Source organism: Suricata suricatta, chromosome 9 (assembly GCF_006229205.1).
Source record: "Suricata suricatta isolate VVHF042 chromosome 9, meerkat_22Aug2017_6uvM2_HiC, whole genome shotgun sequence".
Lineage (NCBI taxonomy): Eukaryota > Metazoa > Chordata > Mammalia > Carnivora > Herpestidae > Suricata > Suricata suricatta.
The window spans coordinates 80435307-80443138 of record NC_043708.1 but is presented as its reverse complement, the minus strand read 5'-3'; positions in this window follow the sequence as shown (position 1 = coordinate 80443138).

The following is a 7832-nucleotide window of genomic DNA, read 5'->3' as shown; positions in this document are numbered from 1 at the left end:
GCCAGATGAAAAGCAATGCCGTTTAAGTCAGAAGCCAGAAGGTGGCCCTCCAGACGTGTGCCGTCATTCTCCCAACAACAGATTGTGCGGAACATTCCTGATGCCTGGTGTCTGGATGCCAACACGAGTAAACGCCGAATGGAGTGTAATAACAGCAATGAAAGCATCAGTCAATCAATAAACGACCCAGCGGAGGCAGGACCACCTCATCATGGGCCTTCTCAGGCCAGCACTATCTTCTCAGCTGAATTCTCTCACAGGGCTTTGCCTCTGTCTGCCTGAGGGCAAACCACAGTGGGCATCGGAGTCCGGGCCAGAACTCCCGGCTCGTGGCCACGTGGCACTGCAGCCAACCAGCCAAGCATGAGTCTGGAGCACACGATGGACTCCTGGCACAGGACTGGGTGGTTGGCACCGGTTATACCCTCTTAGGAGTGTCGGGTTACAAGAGAGCCAAGGGCAAAACTTGCCTGGTGCCTGCCTGGCACATACCCTCACCTCCTGCAGGCCTGGCTGCCACCTTCCAGCAGGCCTCTCTCTGAGGCAGGGGGCTGAGGGCCAAATTCGGGCTTCTGCTGGGTCTTCTCTCTCCCTCCCTACCATGTCTGACTCAGGGGTTTCTGCATATGGGTAGCTCTGTTTCCTTTCAAGCTTCCTTTGCCACATAGCCCTCCCTCTTTCCATCCTGAATGGAGGAGTAGTCTCCTAGGGAAAGCTGGGCTTTTTCTGCAGACTGGAGGCCACTGAAGCCCTGAACCAAAGGCCACAAGGCCTTACAGGGAAAGTGTCAAAATTGAAGCAATTTGCCTGGAGCTGGACGTGAGATAAGCCAGAGCCCTGGGCTCTGTCCCCACCCCTGTCTATCAGATTCCTGCCTTCCCATTCTTCCATCTCCCCAGCCTTGGCTCTGGACCCAAGCGAACAACCCTCAGCCACTACCTGGGGTGGAGAGCTCCATATGGCTTCAGCCAAATGTCCCCCTGGGATTTGGGTACCTGCCCAGAGGCCAAGGGTGGGGCATTTGGGCAGCTGGACAAGTTGTTAGCTCTCAGCTAAGCCTCCGGACCTTCTTAACTTGGCCTGGGGGAAAATGTCCTAGCAGGAAAGCTCCCACACGTTTTGCTTTGTTGCCTCTCCGAGTCGTGTTCAAAGGCGTCCCTTGAGCACATCTGTCTGGCCTAGAGGTCAACTGGGTATCATCCCAGGCACCGTGGCAACCTGCCCTTTTCTAGGTTAGAGAGGGAACAGAGACCGTCAGAGCCCTGGCATGGTGGGTTCAAGGCTGTCTTGACCAGCAGAGGCCTGGCCCTGCCAAATCTCACTTCCTCCTCTTCCTTCCTGTCCTTCCCTCTCACCTCTCACACTCAGCTCACCCTGTCTTGCCTCCAGAGGAACTCTTCTCCTCCCTGCCCCCACGGAGAATGCCAAGCCCACACTGAAGAGACCATCAGTTTCTTCCGGAAGTCAGTGGAACTGAAGCAAGGGAGAGGTTGAAAGTCCCTATGGAGACGCTCTTGGGCTACCTCCCAAACTGGAGTCTGTGCTGTTGGCTTTTGCAGGAAGCCCGGCAGACCCCTCCCAGGTTTGGTCACTCAACCAGAGCGGTCAGAGGGCTCCCATGCCACCCCCAGCAGCCTGACCCAGGGTGAGGAGCCCCTCCCAGGCGCCTTAGGCTAGGGGCCTCTCAGGTTCCCTCCAAGGGAGGGGGCTGCTACAGAGCCAGCTGCAGCTGTGGGAAACCACACACCGCAGCCTGCAGGTGCAAGGGGCCTGGGGGAAGGGGAGAGGATTAACTATTTCTTGGGAGCAGGCCTTCTCCATTCCTTCCATTCCCAGACTATGACTTCCCCAACGTGCCAGGTACCATGCTCGGGAGTGTGGGGTGGGTACACGATCACATAAAGCTCAAAGAACATGTGATCCAGGGGTGAGAGAGGAAAAACCCTTGCCTGAGAGTCCCTGCACCCTGCAGAGCGAGGCCAATGCACCATCACTAATCAGGCCCAGCTTCGGAGGCCACTGAGAAACCTTGGGTATCATGTCCCTTTTCATGTCAGGCTTCCTATGTCGTGGGACCCTGCCTGGGGGGAGGGTAAGGGGACCCTCATCCTCTGAGCAGTGGCACACAATACCCTCTAGCCTTTGGGTCTGCCTCAGGGAGCATTGGGTCTGGCCTCAGGGGAGGGGCTGGTGGCTGAGCTGGCCTGCTCTCTCTCAGCCTGGGGCGTCCCAGTGGTACCCATTAGTGTCGAGTAAACTATGGTTTGGACGATGCTCGAGGGTTGTCAAAGGGGCTGGAAGCCATTCAAGGGGAAAGCTTTCACGTGGTTCCCAGAAGGGCTCCTTGCAGCTATGCCTGCCCCTAAAGGTTGGTGTGGTGCTTCAGAGTGCCCATCTGCCTGCCCGAGGTACCCATCTGCCTGCCCGCTTGCCCAAAGTCTTCTCATCCTGCCAGTCCCCCTGGCTGCAGACAGAGTCTTTGGCCAAGAGGCCCAGAAGGTGCAGGATCCTGTGGGAAAGGCCAGCCTCACCTCTGTTTTGTGGCTCCCCCCGCCTTCTTCCTGGTATATCTCGTCCCCCTACTCCCTTAACATTTCCTCAATCTGAGAAAGCTGACATTTTCTAGGAGGAAGTGAATTCATTCTGCACACAGGTGAGCACCTGCTCCTGGTAAGGTGTGCTAAGGCTTGGGATGTAGGGATGTGTCCTTGCCCTGGAAGAGCTCACCGTTTAGTGGAATAGACATTCCTACTCTGTCATACTCCATTTGGAGAGAGAGACATTCACAGAAGGCACCCAGTTCTTCAGGGAAGAAGGGTCAGTGACAATGGTGAATGTCTATAGGGAGCTCACAAATGTTGGAACACACAGCGCTGGTTGGAGTAGAAAGGGGTAAGGCAAGGTGCTTAGTATCCAACTAGGGAGATTACAATTATGTCGTGATGAAGGGCAATAGGGGACTGACTGACCTAGACGGCATTTGGAATTCAGAGCAGGGTAAATTCCCACTGGAGAATCAGGGAAGGCTTCAAGAAGGAGGTGGTATTTGAACTGGGGGGAATGACAATAGGCTGAGTTGAGGGAACTCAGACCTATGACATACGGTCCTTGGTACCAGTGTAGAGACAGGGGGATGCCTCTTCCCTCTAGGTGAAACACATTGGGGTAAACCAAACATATTAATTAAATAAGATGAAAGATTGACAAGATACTAAAGTCAGAGAGTTGTCTCTCCTCCTTTTCCGTTGCCTCCACCTCCTTAGGAGGGAAGTGGGTGGTTCCTCCTCTCTTACCCTTCAATTTCTGAACTTATAAAAGGTCTGCCCTTTCCTACCTTTCCATCCTTGCCCCACAAGAAAAGTCCATTATGACTGTGGTATAATAAAAATATATATTTGGTCTTTGCCCCCCTTCCTGGCACAGAGCTTCAAAAACTCTTTACTTTCTGAGTAATAGGAGTATCTTTTCTTTTTCTTAAGGAGCCCTTTCCACCATCCCTGTTTGTGCTAATAAGATGACTTAGGGTGGGCTCTTGGATGGTTTTCAGGGAGGGGCTTGCCCTGCCAGAAATGACAGTGGGAAGACCAGAGAGGTATGACTAGAAGGTTGGCGATTTCACCACCACCCCACTCCCGACCTCAGGGGAGAGGAAGGGAATTCACTCATGTGGTTAATGATTTAATTCATCATGCCTATGGAATGAAACCCCACATAAAAACTCTGGACACTGAGGGGCACCTGGGTGGCTCAGTCAGTTAAGCATCAAATGCTTGATTGATTTCGACTCAGGTCATGATCTCACAGTTGGTGTGATCGGAACCCGGAGTAGGGCTGTGTGCTGACAGGACAGCACCTCTTGGGATCCTCTCTCTTCTCTCTCCGCCCCTACTGTGCTTGCTTGCTTTCTTTCTCTCAAAATAAATAAATAAACTTAAAAACAACAACAACAAAAACCGTCTAGACACTGAAACTCAGCGAGCTTCCTGGCTAGTAAACACATTGATATGCTGGTAAGGTGACACACCGGATTCCATGAGGAGAGGGCATAGAGCCTGGCACCTCCCAGACCTTCCCTATATGTCTCTTTCCTTCGGCTGGCACTCTCAAATTGTAATTTATAACAAAACTCTAATTATAAGCATAGTGCTGTTAGTTCTATGAGTCATTCTAGCAAATGAAGTGGGGTAGAGGGAACTCTGAACTTTTAGCTCAGTCCTACAAAAGTGTGGGAGCCTGGGATCCCCGTTTACATTTGGCATCTTTGGTAAGAACAGTTTTCGGGAACTCCAGCTTTTGTTTCAATTTTTCTTTTTTTAATGTTTATTCACTTTTGAGACAGAGAGGACAGAGTGCGAGCGGGGGAAGGGGAGGGAGAGAGGGAGACACAGAATCTGAAGCAGGCTGTAGGCTCCCAGCTGTCAGCACAGAGCCCTATGCGAGGCTCAGACTCACAAACAGGGAGATCATGACCTGAGCCGAAGTCAGATGCTCAACCGACTGAGCCACCCAGGCGCCCCAACTCTGCCCTTTAACTAATGGGATCTGATGCTAACTCTGGGTGACGACTGTCACAACTGACACTGACTCGAATTGTGGGACCCTCAGTTGGTGTCAGAGATGCGTCAGAACAACTAAAGGGGCCTCCTTAGAACCTTCCCTATAAATCATGTGCACTCGTAACCCTCTCGCCTGAAATGTCACTCTCCTGTCCCGCTGTACTAGTCCAGGACTCTTTGTTTTCCCAAAGGCTTTCTTTCTCGGGAGTCCTTCTCCTTCACAACTTGGTAAAGGAGGAGCTGCCCCCAGGCCCACCCTTGTATGCCTAAGTCTTCCCTTCCTGCTAGACAGCAAATATTTTGAGATGATGCTTGGTGAGTGCCTCTGGCAAAGGAGGGGCTCAGTAAATGCTGCTTGGCAAATAGGGGAGGGCTGTTCCGCAGTGAGCCTGGCCGATAGTCCTAGATAATGAAGCCTCCGCTGCAGACCTTTCTATCTCTCTTCTTCCTTGCATGAGAAGCAGTGCTTAGGGATGGGCAGGAGCCTGGCCGTGGGAGGCTCTGTTCTAGAGCTCCCAGCACTCTTGGCCTTGATGGTAAATGCAGTTTCAGCATCTTCTTTTCTGTGATCGCCAGTGCACACCCAGATGAACAAACACACCCCCTCTTGTTGTGCGTGTGTGCCTTTGTGCCTATGTGGGTGCACATGTGTGTGCACATATACACAGGTGGGAGCATGCGAAGCCCAAGTCTACATTGCTCTGGGCCACGGTGGAGAAGCACGACACATCATCTTGGTTTGGGCTTCCTCCACTCTCCCTTTGCTTTTTGCCAACATTGGTCTTGGCAGCGTGCCGCCCTGCAGACTAAAGGCCAGTAGAGAGTGGAGCGTTCCCTTCTCCCACTCCCTCAACCCCTCCCTTCCACTGCACACACTCCACCCAGTGCTGAAGCTGCCTTCAAGGGCCTAGGGCTGTGGTTCCCTTTTAAACAGCCTCAAGCAGAGTCTCTTGCACCTAAGCCACGTGGCTGATCTGATGCGAAGCCTGAGTGAAGTGCTACCTGCCTCTCTCCCACCCCCCACTGGAAGCCGAGTGGGTAGCAGCCCCATGGGAGCTCAGGTGAGCTCTTCTCAGGGGCTGCTGGGAGGTACATTGTGGAGGGTCAGAAAGCAAATCAGACGCATTTAAGAAGCCCAAGGCTTCTGCCACGTCACTGCCCACAGAGAACTGGTCTGAGCCAGGGGGCCTAGATCTGGCTTCAGAAAAAGCAGGACTTCTGTGGTATTTGGACCTCCCCTTCTCTTCCTCTTCAACTCCCCACCCCCTCATAAAGCCTTTCCCAGCATACCCTGAGGCCAAGAGAGGTAGGCTCTTGTCAATTATCCATCATGAGAATTTAAATGCTCCCTGGCAAGATTTAGCTGGAACTGTGGCATGAAAGGATTGGTCACCAGTTGAAGGAATTTTAAGGAGCAAATTGTGTGGGGAAGAGCATTGGGAGGGCTGGGATCTTTCCTTTCTGGTATCTTCACATCCCATACTCTGGTCTCAAGCTGCCCCTCCTCGCAGTTCCTTCCTTCCAAATTGGGCGTGAAGGGCTCTGGCCAAGGAAGACCTCAAACTCTCGGGAAGGATTCTAGCTCTTCACCGAGCGTTGGGGAATCTTCTATAAAATTAGCTCTTCTTGAGGTATTCTCAGTCCAGCAGACCCACATCTCTTAATCATGGGGACCTGGGGAACCCAAACCATCCCACCTCAGGTCCTAAACTGAATCTGATTCCATTTTATGTAGGCCTCCGCTGGATTCTGTCCTTGCATCCCTCCCAGTTCCCCCAGCCCCAGACAGTCACCACAGCAATCCCACTGCTGTCTTGGAGTACCAGATTCTCGTAGTTTAAAACTGGAAGGACCTCAGAGCTCACCAATTCCAACTCCCCATGTTACAGGGAGGAGACTGAAGTCCAGCCAGGGGCCCTGACGTGTCCATGGTCACACAGCTACTAAGCAGCAGAATTAAGATTAGAACTTCGAGTTTTGATTTTTAGCCCGTGTTCTTTCTGCAGACACTCAGTTAAGAGTTGAGGACCTGGAGTTTAGGTCCTGATTGTTATTATTATCATGATTTTGTTAGGTCCGAATTTTAGAGACATCTCTGGAAGTCCCAGGATGAGGGCCTTATTACGAGTCAGTCCCGTTTCCCCACAAAGGTCTTGTTTTGGGTTTTGTTGCCTCAGTGAACTGCAGCGGGGTTCCAGGGGGAAGAGGAGGGTGAGGGGGGCTGCTGAGCCGTGTCACGGCTCCGTGGGGCTCCCAGCCTGGGCTGATGGGGGCCTGTCCAAACCGACCTGGGGAGCAGGTGTGGGTTCTCTGTCCCCAGAGCGTCTCAAAGAACAGTCTGTTCTGCAGGGGCTGAACCGGGGTGGAAGGAGAGTAGCAGACACCCGCACAGCTCTGGAGCCTGCTGCAGCTGCTTCCTGTTGTCAGAGGGCTTCTCCACAAAGGGGCTGCGCCCCTGGGCACCCCCACGCCCTGTCCAAGCTCTCCGCACAGTCACCTGCCTTGGTAGGCCAGCCGCATTCCGTGGACACAGAGAAGGACTGTGTTCAAGGAGTGAGAGCACAGAGGAAGGAAGTAGCTCATGGCCAGGCACATTTCCAGTCTCATTACTGTGCAAACAGGGTCCTGCCCCTTGAATGCCCCTTGAATGTACATGTGCATACCTGCCTTGTCTCCCCTTCCTGGCTTGGAGACCTCTCCCACCATCTCTGCGCAGCCATTCTCCTCCAGCCTGTGGGCCCCCTCCACCTTGTCCATAGGGACTACCCCACCGGCCTTCCCACCAGCCATACTGGACCAACCAGCATGGGAATGTGGGCCCCAACCTCACACTACCTTGTTTTGTGGTTTGACATTTTACCTGGGTTTGTTTTGTCTCCTCTTTAAGACTTAAAGACAGGAGACTCTGGGTCCCTAACCACTGCCTCCTTCTTTAAACAAGATCCCTTATGGAGCTGAGCTCAGAGCTGACCCTGCTGTAAGGGCACAATAAATCTCCACTGAAGGTCCCAATGTCTCTATCTTCATTCCTGCCTGAATAGCAGCCACCCCACACGAGGGCATGTTAGCGGGAGAAGGGAGAGGAATTGGGTTCCCCTCTCTGGAATTTTCTGCCTGGTAGTCATGATGCCTCATTACAGGAAGCTGACCCAGGCCTCGTCCCTCTCCCAGCTTGCTTGCAGGTTCCCCTCTGACTAACAGAAGAGTGTTATGAGCTAGTCTGAATGGAGCACCTCCTGCATTTCTCCAGCGTGACTGCTTGCTGGTGCCTGGGAG